The sequence below is a fragment of the Bubalus kerabau genome, chromosome 2, assembly GCF_029407905.1.
Source record: "Bubalus kerabau isolate K-KA32 ecotype Philippines breed swamp buffalo chromosome 2, PCC_UOA_SB_1v2, whole genome shotgun sequence".
Classification (NCBI taxonomy): domain Eukaryota; kingdom Metazoa; phylum Chordata; class Mammalia; order Artiodactyla; family Bovidae; genus Bubalus; species Bubalus kerabau.
The window spans coordinates 118,381,127-118,394,135 of NC_073625.1; positions in this window are offsets into that span (position 1 = coordinate 118,381,127).

Here is a 13,009-nt window from a genome sequence, read left to right on the forward strand (position 1 = left end):
CCTAAGGAGTGGGGAATGAGTGTTCCCCTAATACCCTCCTCCACCTGGCTGCACAAGTTACATGCCTCAGAGTGATCTCAGAAATCCCCACCTCTCCCCATATCCTACTTACCACCAAGTCCTGTCAATTTCCCTTCCTAAACTTGTCTTGAATCTGTCCTCTGTTCCATTCTACAGCCTCTACTCAGTAGCCCAAGACTCTATCATCTCTCACCTGAATTCTCACAGGCCTCTTCATCTACTTTTGCTGTCTCCAATCTGGCTTTAATTTTGGGGAATCCCCCCATGGCATGAAGCTTTGGCCGCCACCTTTGTTTCTACTTGTTTTCCAAGGCTGGTTCTCTAGCCTTCCTGCTGAATTCCAATGCTTCCCAATATCCCTGAATAAATTCCTTTTCTGCTTAAGTCAGGCAGAATTAGTTTCTGTTGTCTTCAACCAAAAACCATGACTGGTATAGTCTGGGGCCAGCAGGGCAGTGACATCTGACTTCTCTATGTAGCCAAACATGTGGCTGCCAAGCATGCAGACACTCCAGGAGGGAGCAAGACTGCTCTGGAGCCCCTAAGGAGGGCCTCCTCAGGAATAAGGAGGAAGGTTGGCCATTTTGAGCTAGATAGAGCCTTTAGATAGAGTCAGGGTTCCCACAAATCTGTGGGTAGAGGCCACATTAGAGAAATCATCCTATTATTGGGATATGCCCATGGGGTGGGTCACCTAATACACCCTGGACTGGAGGTCTGGAAAATACCTGGATAGGTGGAGGCCCAGAGAACCCACAACTGGTTCATGGTCCCTTGGGAAAGCAAAATCCTGCCCCTCCTGGGCCTTCTCATACTTGTCGTACTTTAACTGAAGGGACTGTACTCTGGTCATCTATTTCAAAAGATTTTTCCATTTCTAGGACACTGGGTCTACTCAAATAACAAAACATGGGAGGAAATAAGCAGAAAGTCAGAGTGCACTTACCACACTTCCTGATGCCTCAAATAATAGGATGTCAGTGTAGGAAAGGCCCTTGGGACTAGTCCTGTGGTCTCAGATGTCAGCGGGCCTCAGAATCATTCAGAATCACCAGCTTAACAATGTGGGTTCCCACAGATTTCATCAAGCGCACAGCTGATCCACTAGCCCTAGGGTGGGTTTTGCATAAACTTTCCCAGTTAACAAGTTGGTAGAGAATAGTAATCCTAGTCCTTTACCCCATCTTACAGAGAAAGGAGCTGAGACTCAAAATGACGTGACCGAGGACCCCAGAGAATCAGTTATTGACCTGGACCCAAGCCCAGGCCTCCTGATTCCCACTCCACTGGACTGACCCTGGCTCGTACAGGGCATGGCAAATGCTTCTTTCCCAGGTTGGTTGCATGATTTTGGTCCCATACCTCCCTTTTCTGATTGTATGAGGAGCAGCTTGTCATGGAGAAATGCTGGAAGTCAGGACGGATACCTTGCTCTTGTCTTTGCCAGAGAGGCTGCCGTGGGCAGGAGAAAACACCGTGGGCAAAGCCAGGAATTGATACGTCAAGACCCTCACTCAACCAAACACAGTCACAGGCCCAGGTTCCAGTTCTGGATTTTCCAATGCTCTGTGTGACCTTGGACAAGCCACTCCCACCCCCAAGTCTCTGTTGTGACCAGTTTATAACATGGAGATAAGTCTGCTGTCTATCCTGCCTACCTCATGGACCTCTGGTGTGAAGGTACTTCGTAGACTCCCAGGTGCTACCCAAGCAAGAGGGATTACAGACACTGGAAATGTGACTGAAATACCAATTTCCACTCAGGGCTCCTTGAGGACATGCCAGGCCTATCTTAGAAAGAGCAGAGGAAGTTAAGAGGCTGCCAGCAATGCTCCAGGGAAACTCTCAGAGCCTTATGAGCTGGCTGGCAAGGAGAACCCTCTGCTCGCACAGAACTTCTGCGTCAGAATCTGTCAACGCTGAGGACCACCCTCTCCCTCCCAGGGGTGTGTGTGCGTTGAGGGCAGGGGAGTCACTGGACCAGGGCCTTCCTGTCTCTGGCCAGGACCCTCTGCCCATTCCTTAAAGTGTCCTGGCTCCGGAGCCCCTAGGAAGTGTTCAGAGGACACCAGGGGTCCAAGAGAAGCCGCACCCCACTCTTACACACCACAGCCTGTTCTGGTTGGTAGAGCAGGCTCAAGAGGGTGGGTTAGCTTATTCACAGCATGTTTTTCTCTCTCACCAACATCACACCCCTCAGGACCATTTCCCTAGCTGGCAGGAGTGCCAGTTTACCTTATCAAGACACCAAGGTTCTTACACCATTCTGCCAAAAGCTTGCCTATCACCTTGCTCAATCCTTTCACCCCTTTGAAGCTGTTTTCTCATCTGTAAATGGGGGAAATAATTTCTGTCCCTCCCTCCACTGTAGGTGTGCTGTGTCAAATGAGAACACTGTCTTGGAGGGGTTTGTTGTCATAATCTTGTAGGAGAAGCAGACAGTGGAAGCTTAGACAGGGAGCGAGATGGTGGCGGGGGTGGGGGATACAGAAATGACCTTCAGCTCCCAGAAGCAGGAAAGCTCTATGGAACCATTTCATTCCTGTCTCCACTTGGGGCTGTCTCAAGGTGGCAGGTACTGGTCATTCGAAGAGGAGAAAACATATCAGACCCAGGGACCTTGTATGATGAAGCCTAAAGAAAAGTTTTCCATGAGAAGACCTAAGCAGTCACTTCCTTGACAGAGGTGTGAGGTCACCCAAGCAAGTGCTTTTCAACCCCTTTCCCTCCCCCAACTTTTTTTTTTTTTTTTTTTTAGCACATCCTACTCTTTACAAGATCTTAAAGCAAACTCCTTATCAGTTACTTTTGAAGAGTCGCTGAGCCCCTAGGAAGCACCATTGATTGACTGTGCAGATGAGGGAAACTCAACTCAAAGCAGGGGTGGAATGTGACCAACGCCACAGGGTAAGTTGGTTAAAACAAATTTCAAAAACCATCTGGAAAGCAGATCTCTAACCTCCAGCATAGGTGTCTCCAGCTCAATAGAGCATCAAAGAAACATGCAAAGTTTCCTTCATTTCTCCAGCCATTTCCATACCCTGAGGGAAAGAGGCTCAGCACAGAGGTGTGAGTAGTGAATAGGCGGGTGTTGTATTGGCACCACTGTAATAAAGAAATCTCTCGCACAGCAGGAGACTCATGGTCTCCTCTGAAAACAAGAATGTTTGGCAGGTTGTTTCTGAGGCACTGCGCCCCTTGCTGAAATAAAGCAGGAGCAGGATGGGCAACTCTGGACACATGGAAATTCCTGCCAGTTGCCAGAGCCCATCGCTCCCCCGAAGGCTGGCGGCCAGGCCATGGGACTGACTCATCCGCAGAAGGGCCCCGGGTGTCTCCCACAATGGTCACAGGGCACCCACATTTGTCATCAGCCAGAGTGGCTTTTTGACGGCCCTTCCTGCCGCAGGGAGCCGGCAGGGATCAGACACGCCAATCCCTCCATCACGTTGCTGTGGGGCAGGTGGTCCACACACGGGAGGGGCAAGGGACGGGAGAGGACTGTCAGGGACTGAAGACCAGGCATACGGTTCTACCACGAAAAGATTTATGAGACTCGACCAAGGTCCCCGGCAGGGGTCACCAGTGGAGGAGGGCGGAACGCATGCCAGCTGCCCGGCCGGGAGGCGGGGAAGGACGGGGTCGCTAGGCGACAGGAGGAGCCGCAGGGAGCCAAGGAGGCCACCGGGGCCAGCGCGGCGAGGCCACCCGGACGCCCCGCCTCTTGCTCCGGGCAAGTCCGAGTGCCGGCTTGGCTGGGAGCTGCTGGGCGAACGCACATCCCCGCCCGCACAGACAGCAGACCGCCGCTGCTCCGGGCCTGCCCGCAGGACCTGGCTACCTCCCTTCCTCTGTTCTAGGGGTGGGTGTCTCGCCCCTAGTTTAAAGCGGAGATGCTTTCTGAAAGGACCTGAGGTTAAGCAGGAGGCCCCATCTTTCCTAGGAGGAGATTTTGCTCACCTGGAAAAACAGGCTCTTTTGGGGGGTTAATCACAGGGCAGGGTTTATCAAGCCCTTAATCCCAGTGTCAGCTGGCAGACAGCAGGGCACCCTGCCTTCCCAATCCCAGTGACTCCTGGTCAAGGGAAACTCAGAATGTTCCAAGGAGAGGGACCCTTAGAGACTAGAGCTCTGGAGTTGTATGGTTTGCACACTGTTCTAGGTGGAAAGTGAGGACCCCAGGGTAGTGCATGGGAGGTGGTAGGGGTGAGAGATTAGAGGGCACCCCCATCCCCTCCCTCTTTCATTTTTGCTGCATTAAAACTGCAGGAGACACCATTTGGAGAGAGTGTAACTAAGCACAAGTTCAAGGCCCTCTTTCAAATCTATTGTTCTCTTATTTTTATTTTGTTGTGCGTGACCTTGGGCAACTTAAAAACCTGAGTCTCAGGTTGCTCACATGTAAAACAGGAGTAAGAATAGTCAGTCAGTCAGTTCAGTCTCTTAGTCGTGTCCGACTCTTTGCGACCCCATGAATTGCAGCACGCCAGGCCTCCCTGTCCATCACCAACTCCCGGAGTTCACTTAAATTCATGTCCATCGAGTCGGTGATGCCATCCAGCCATCTCATCTTCTGTCGTCCCCTTCTCCTCCTGCCCTCAATCCCTCCCAGCATCAGGGTCTTTTCCAATGAGTCAACTCTTCGCATGAAGTGGGCAAAGTATTGGAGTTTCAGCTTCAGCATCGGTCCTTCCAATGAACACCCAGGACTGATCTCCTTCAGAATGGACTGGTTGGAACTCCTTGCAGTCCAAGGGACTCTCAAGAGTCTTCTCCAACACCACAGTTCAAAAGCATCAATTCTTTGGCGCTCAGCTTTCTTCACAGTCCAACTCTCATATCCATACATGACCACTGGAAAAACCATAGCCTTGACTAAACGAACCTTTGTTGGCAAAGTAATGTCTCTGCTTTTTAATATGCTGTATAGATTGGTCATAACTTTCCTTCCTCCTTAAAAAGGTTGTTGTAAGGATTAAGTGAATTAATGCATGTAGTGCAGCTTATAACCTGTCCTGCCTGGGTCACAGTATTTTAGGGGTTGCTATTAATATTATTACTATCCTTACTATTATTTTTTAAATGAGGCTCAGAACAGAGAAGGGACTTGACCAGGTGACAAAGGAACTTGGTAGTAAAGTGGGAAGCAGTACTAAGCTTTCCTGTCTAGATGGAGTTCTTGATGTTTTAGACCTTTTGAGATTGATGCTCCATGGAAATCTTTGAAAGTAAACAAAAGTCCATTTGGGGGAGGCCACACTGTAAAAGCGGCCTCTGGCACAATCTCCTGGAGAAGAAAATGGCAACCCACTCCAGTACTCTTGCCTAGAGAATCCTGTGGACAGAGGAGCCTGGTGGGCTGCTGTCCATAGGGTCGCACAGAGTCGGACACGGCTGAAGTGACTTAGCATGCATGCATGCACTGGAGAAGGAAATGGCAACCCACTCCAGTGTTCTTGCCTGGAGAATCCCAGGGACGGAGGAGCCTGGTGGGCTGCCGTCTATGGGGTTGCACAGAGTTGGACACGACTGAAGCGATGCAGCAGCAGCAGGCATAATCTCCATGATCCTCGGGAAGTAAAGGAGGAGAGGGAGTGCAGAGAAAAGGAGGGAGATGAGAGGAGGAAGAAAAGAGAAAGGTGGGGAGAGGAGGAGGTGGAAGAAGAGGTGTCTGGAGCCTCCTGAGCTCAGCCACTGAATAGGAGATGTCTTGTCTCTTGCTGCTATAGCAAGATACCACAGACGGGTGGCTTATAAACAACAGAAATTTATTTCTTACAGTTCTGGAGGCTGAGAAGTCCAAGATCAAGGTGCCAGCAAGGTCAAGCAAGGGAGGGCGCTCTCCCTGGTTCATAGCTGGTTCACCAGCTGAGGACGCCATTCCTGAGGACTCCACCCTCATGACTTAAGCAACTCCCAAAGACCCCACTGCCCAACATACCATCATCTTCAGGGTCAGGATGTCAGCATATAAATTTGGTGGCACACAAACATTCAGACTATAGCAGATGATCACATTGGGGGTGCTCTTGAGGGGACACCCTCATTAGGTGGAGGAACTAGACCTCAAAAAAATTTAAAGTCCAACTTTTGTTTGGAGAATATAGTCTAGAGTTTGGGTTGCTCAGGGTCTCAGCCTGATTTATGGTCAATTTCAATTCAGTCACAGATTCATGAGTCTCTCCTCTCAATCTAAGCTGAGCCCAGCTTGAGAGGGACCATGCTTAAAACCTGAGGAACAGTCGGGGCTTGTGCCCAGCAGTTAAAGAGAATCTGGTTCTGAATCCTGTCACTTTCTGACTGACTGGGCAAGGATTTAAACCTAAGCCTCAGTTTAATCATCTATAAAATTGGGATTATAAATCTTGCCTCATAGTATCATCAGGAGGATCAAATGGGATAAGGCATATAAAGTGCTTAACCCAGGGCTTGGCACTAGGAAGTGCTCAATAAATGCTCATGACTATTATCATCAAATGTGTCTGCCTGCCCCCATATGTGCGCACTGACTTCCTCATCTTCTGTCTAGCTGTGGCCTACATTAGTCAGAATTTGGTCTGCCTCCAAAGAAATAATCCCAAACTACATAATTTAGTAGTAATGTAGAAAAGACAGAAGTTTATTTCTTCTCACATAAAATTTGAGTAGCTGAAGAAGTGTGGAAAGTAACAGTTCCCTTGTATCTGGGATTCAGACATTATGTTATAATGCCATACATCGCCTTGACCCCATGGTCTAAGATGGCAGTATCCAAGTTCCAGGCAGTAGAAAGACAGAATGAAGGAGCCAAAGGGTGCTTGTAGGCTCTCTCATAAAAAAGATTCCTGAAAGCTGTTGTACTACTATGTCTGCTCAAATGCCATTGGCTAGGACATAGTCACATGATCACCTATAGCTGCAAAGGAAGTTGGGACATATAGTCTGTATAATGGGCAGCCATGTGTCCAGCTAAACACAGTGCTATAGAAAGGGAGAATGGGTACAGTGCTATAGAAAGGGAGAATGTATACTATATATCAGAAACCTGTAGCAGGCTCTGCCCCAGGCCTCTGGCTTGTGCAGGAGAGCTAGGCAGCTTAAAGTCAGGTCTCAGAGCACTAAAAAACAGGAATGGGAGCATGCTGCTTCTCCTCAGCTTTCCCCGGTGGCTCAATCTGCAATGAGAATGTGGAACTCAGGCCTCCTGCTGTGGTTCAGAGAAAGTCCTATTCTGTTCAACTACCTCCTGGGCCCTCCCAGGCCTCAACTCTAACGGCAGGAAGAAAACTGGAGAGGCAGCTGATGCCCCCTCCTGGCCAAAGAGAGGACACTGAACGACATGGGTTCGGAGGGGGCAGAGTGACACAGAAGGTGGGCTGGGCATGGCCTAATGAACTCTTCCCTGGTGGGATACACACCTGAAAATTGTGGGGAGGCTGGGCCCCCAACGAGTACCACAATCCAGATGCCTAACTGGACAGACAGATCTGCACTGGGCCTTCCACCCTTTGCTTCCTAGCAGGAACACTCCAGCCGGCCACCTGGCCTCTGCCAGGGCTCAGGGAATACCTTTCCTTCTCCTTCCCTCACCCGACAAAGGTCTCTGAAAAGGAGGAGTTCACCAGCATCTCCCTATCCTGGTGCTTCTAAAACAAGCCATCAGAAGACTTCCTTGGTGGTCCAGTGGCTAAGATTCTGCACTCCCAATGCAGAACCCAAACACAGACAGCCTGGGGTTGGGGAGGAATGGTGATGCACTCCCAATGCAGACAGCCCAAGGTAGTGGGGTGACGGGGGTGGGAGGAACCAGTCCATCCTCCCCAAAGCCGAATGAGTGGACTGATCTCCCTGGACAGTTTCAAAGGTTTGTACTGGAGAAAATACCTCCTTCTTTGCCAGGGATGCACTTGTTATCCAGGCTTTGAGGGCTGAAGTCCTTCTGGCCAATAATTCCTTAACCCACCTGACATCCTCTTCAGGGATTTCTGGCGAGGAGGTGATGTAGGGCTGTAGAGTTTGTTCTGCATTTAGTAATCAGAAAGGAGCACCTGGAGGAGGAAATTACCTCCTCTGTCCCAGGTCCCTGGAAGGAGCAGGGTGAGCAGTGAGGTGGGCTCTGGCTCCTGAGTCCCTTCCCTGTGCTGGATGCTAGGGACCTTACACACCTAACAACCCTGCAAGGGACTCATTGTTACCCCCATTTTAGACATATAGAAACTGAGGCTTGGAGAGACTGGATTACTTGACATCATTGTGTTATCAGAAGGATGCAGAACAAGATTCAAAGTCAGGTCTGTCTGACTCCAGAGCTTCTGTACTTTCTACCTAATCTTGCACAGAATATTTTCAGCAAAGACTGTTTCTTTCCGCTCTTCAGTCTGGCTGCAGGTTCTCTGAGGTCTTTGAATCTCTAACAGGGCATCACTGAAAGGCTCTCTTCCCCAAAGGCTGGCCACTCGGGGACCCCAGATTTGCCCCTTCTTTCTCTGCTTCACGAAAACAAGAGCTTCCTTGAGAGTATCTTTAAGCATTCTGCTGCATTTTTTTGTTGTACACTTAACCTCACACAAAGTCGACCCCCAAAACGAAAAACTCCAATTCATCATGTTCCTCGAGGCGGCATCCACCCCTCCTTGTCTGCCCTCAGCCTGAGCATCTGGTCTGCTTCTGCCTTCAGCCTCCAGATCAGTGGTCATAGCACTGTTGTCTTGGCCACTTCCTGTTGTTGGCATCTGGACAAGGCCCAGCAGTGTTCTTCCAGGGACACTCACTTTTTATTTTTCCTCTGAGAAAGTCAGGTGACTCCACAAGTAGAAAAAGACCCCTGCCCATTCCTGCCCCCTCACATCTGCTGTCACCTGGGTGCTGAGGCTGTAAAGGGAAGAAGGCAGTTTAGGTTGTGTGTAGACTGAAAATGACCAATACGGTAATTCGTTGCTGTACAGCATTTAGTTCCTGCCCCAGATTATGGTATCTGTCAGTGAAGTTTCCTAGGAGAGCAGTGAGTTTCCTGCCACTGAATGCCCTGTGCCCAGCGCAGCACCTGACACAAGACGCAAATAATAAAGGTGGCAGAGAGGGAGCAGATGCTATTAAGCACACAAGTCCCAGGGGCACCTCTGAAGGTGGGAACTCGAAGGGCAAGCGTCTTATCCTCAGCTTGCTCCTCTATTCCCATCAGTTCAGTTCCGCTGCTCAGTTGTGTCCAACCCCACGGACTGCAGCACGCCAGGCCTCCCAGTCCATCACCAAATCCCGGAGTTTACCCAAACTCATGTCCATTGAGTTGGTGATGCCATCCAACAATCTCATCCTCTGTTGTCCCCTTCTCCTCCCACCTTCAATCCATTCCCATCAAAGGCCCTGAAATCACATCATGCCTTCCACTGGTTTCTTCCACCGCAACAAGTCCGTCAATCCTGCCAGCCCTCAGGGAAGGTTATGGCGCCTTCATGATGTCACAGACCTTTCACCAATCCCTAGGGGCCTGCTGCTATTTACTTGTTTCCTTGAAGGTGCCCTTGAGTCTCCATAACATGAGTTTTCTCATCCAGTACCATGTTCTTTCCTTGTCTCTTAAGGCCTGTCCTGCACTACTTTGCACACTTTGGGTCAGACATTAGGAGCCAAAATATTTAGTCAGAAAACAATATAAGTAGGAGAGAGAGGGGCCCTGGCAGAATAAACAGCTCAGCAGTTGAACAGAGCTGGCCCAGCAGAGCACAAGCAGGCCCAGCCAGGTGGTGGTCAGGACAGGAGCATGCCTGACCTGTCCTGGCATACAGTTCCTTCTGAAAGCTGATAGCAGAGCTGAACAGCACTGAGATCTGGAAACAGTGGGCACTTTCTCCTGAAACCCAGGTGACCACAGCTGAGGCTAAGAAGGGCAATCAGCCCACTGCTATTTCTGAAGGCACCCAGTGTGGTTACTCAGTGAACTGTAATTAAGCTCATTTATAATTTGATAAGTGGGAGCAGCCTCACATTTTATAGAGTAATTAAGTCTCACTGAGAGAACAGCACAAGGAGTTTCTGGTCTCCAGCATCCCCAGAGGTCAGTCCCCATTCACACATCCTCTCTCCTCTCATGCATGTCATCGGTGCTGAGTCCGGGGGTCCCCAGCCACAGCCCTGGGAATACCTCCTGGCCTTGGTCTCTCCACCTCAGGCCCTCTCCGAGAGTCCAGACCAGGGGCAGATCCAGACTCAATGGACACACTAGCAGTGACATGTGGGAAATGCTCGGCCTCCCTCCCCCTACTGCTATCTTCAAAACTGGGCTGGGAGAGACTTGAGTTTAATGCTCCCCACCCATTGTTCCTTCACAGGTTATATGACCAGCCTTTGTGTGAGTGGTCCAGCCCAGCTCCAGGGCCTTGATAGAGAAGCTGAGGCAGCCTGGGCATAAAGGAAGGGGTCCAAGGGATGGAAGCCAGGCCTGGATTTCTGCCTTGGCTCTCCCACTTCCGGGCTTTGTGATTTTAAGCAAAACATTCCACCTCTCTGAGCTCAGTTTCCTTATCTGTAAAGTGGGAACAATAGCCTTGCCTAACTCCTAAGCCATTTATGAGGATCAGAGGAGAGATGAGTTGTGAGGCGGCACGTGTGTGTAAGAAATTGTCAGCATCCCAACAGATGTATTAAAACCTGCCTCAGATTTCTTGCTGCTTGAGGGGACTTAGGTGACCATTCAGCCTGCTGTGCGTCATCAAGAATGAGAGACGGAATAACCACAGCTGGAACCTTCTGCTCAGTGAAGAGTATGGAAACCTTGTCAAGTGAGGGACCTTGGCTCTTGAACCTGACTTGGCCATTTCCAACCCAGTGTTTTGTGCCGTTCTGGGTCATGGCCGAGTGTCAAAGGACTTATGTCACAGATGGTAGATTTCAGCTTGGTCTTCAGGTAAATTTTCCCTAACCAATGAAATGCTGTCTTAGGAAGTAAGGAGAAATTTGTCACTGAAATTGTCAAAGCCTGGCCAGCTGCCTGGAGGCTGGGAGTCATGCAGGATGATGGCTGAGTCTCTTTTCCTTCTCTGAGGTTCCAAGGGTCCTGGCAGCCTTCCCATTCCTGAGCCCAGGCCGTGGGCCCAGCCTAGTGGGTGCTCACCCTAGGCTTCTGAAGCCACAAATGTCACAACCACCTTCCCCAGTCCCCACACACATCAAGATGGGCCTAGATGCTCCGGGTTTGCTTGGTCTACAACCGAGCACCGGAGTCCCACAACCATCCCTGACGCAGATCCATATCTGAGGGTTCTCAAGCCTTGCGCTCACACAACCTCATGCCCTCTGAGGGCAGCTCCTGAATGTGTTTCTGTTCAAGGTTAGGTGTTGGTGTTCTTGGAGCACACCCTCAGAAAGGCCCAGGATGGACCACTGTGAGCCAGGCCAGGCAGATTCCCTCGGAGGGCCACTGAGGGCTCCTCCAGCAAAACCCCTTCCAGAGAGCAGTGCCCGGAGCCTGGGAGAGGGAAGAAGATGGGGGAGGGAAGGAGGAGATGGCTCATGGGGCAGCACTTGTGGTTGTACCGTGCATATGCCTATGGATCTTTCTCACTGTTACGTAATTGAGGTATTTTTCCCCCTCCTTATTATAGATCTGGGTGCCATCTGCCTTGCTTTCCATGCATCACTAACTCCGGGCTGGAGGTTAGATCTGACTTGGCCGCCTGGTTCTATCCCTCCCTTGGTGAGAGACTTGGGATAGTCTGTTTCCTCATGTGTAAAATGAGATAATAACCCCACCCTGCCTACCTCCCAGTGCTGCTGAGAGAATTGGAGGAGGGGAGGGGCTGAGCTGGCTGTGCACGGGCCCAGCACCACACAGATGGGCCAGCTTGTGCTCTGACAGCCCGGGCCTGGCTCTACCCAAGCTGAGGGAGCCTCTGCTTGCTCGCATCCACACCTGCAACAGAAGAGCTCCGTACAAGTTTGCAGAGCCAGGCCCCACTTGAAATACAGGAAGTGAGCAAAGTGAGCAGGCCCCCTTCCCTGGGCAGCAGGGGCACTCTGAGCAGCTCATGGCAGGCAGGGCCAGGCTGGTCTGTCACCTGCTTGCACAGCCCTTGGCCCTGGGTGGAATGTTAAGCACAGCCCATGTTCCATAACAAGGCGCTGTCAGGAGCATCTTGCAAGAAAGCCCTCACCCAGCCTCCAGCCATCAAGGGAGGGGCAGTTGAAGGCACAGGACCCTGTCCCCACAGACAGAGGTACTATTGCACCAAACCCTGGGTGCAGGCCAAGCCCAGCCAGAACCCTGCTCCCCAGGGCCAGGCTTTGTCTGCAGCTTCCCCTCCTCTTGCTTCAGGCCTCACTAAGGCCTGGGACCCTGAGCTACTGCTGGCTCAAGGTTACACCATGGGATTGGGGTGCAGGACTCACCCCCTCCCCCTCACCTCACACCCCTTGAGGAAGATCCCACGAGACAAGAATGCCTGGTTCCTGGCCCAGGGCCCTGTGTGGGTCCCTGCTGCTTGGGAGATGGGACTATACTCCAAGAGGACCAGGCCCAGAGCTTTGGGCCTGAACACACAACTGGAGACATGTCCTCAGGCCTCACCGACTGAGCAAACCCTTCCAAGAAGAGGGTGCCAGAGACAATGCTCCTATCCAAGGCAGCATCAGCAGATGTCATTAGTCCTAAGCAGCCCCGGACAGTGGGAGCAGGTGGCAGCCCCACACTCCCACCCCCACAAGAAGGGGCAGATCTGCTGACAGGCAGTAGGGGTCTGGGTACCAGGTGCCCCTGACTTGCCTACCTAGTTCCCAGGCCCCTGGGGTCACAGGGTGAGGTGATGATGAACAGCACCGCTCAGGAGACTTCTGTGCTGGCCCTGGATCTGCTCAGACCCACTGTGATGCTGGGCGAGTCACTTCCTTCTCTGGGTCTCTAATGTCATTTGTAAAAGGGGAACAGACCTCTATTCTGCCCACTTCAGTTGTCTCTTGTAAAGGATCAAAACTAGACCTGCCCCCAAGGAGGCACTCAGCCACTAGAAGGTGAATG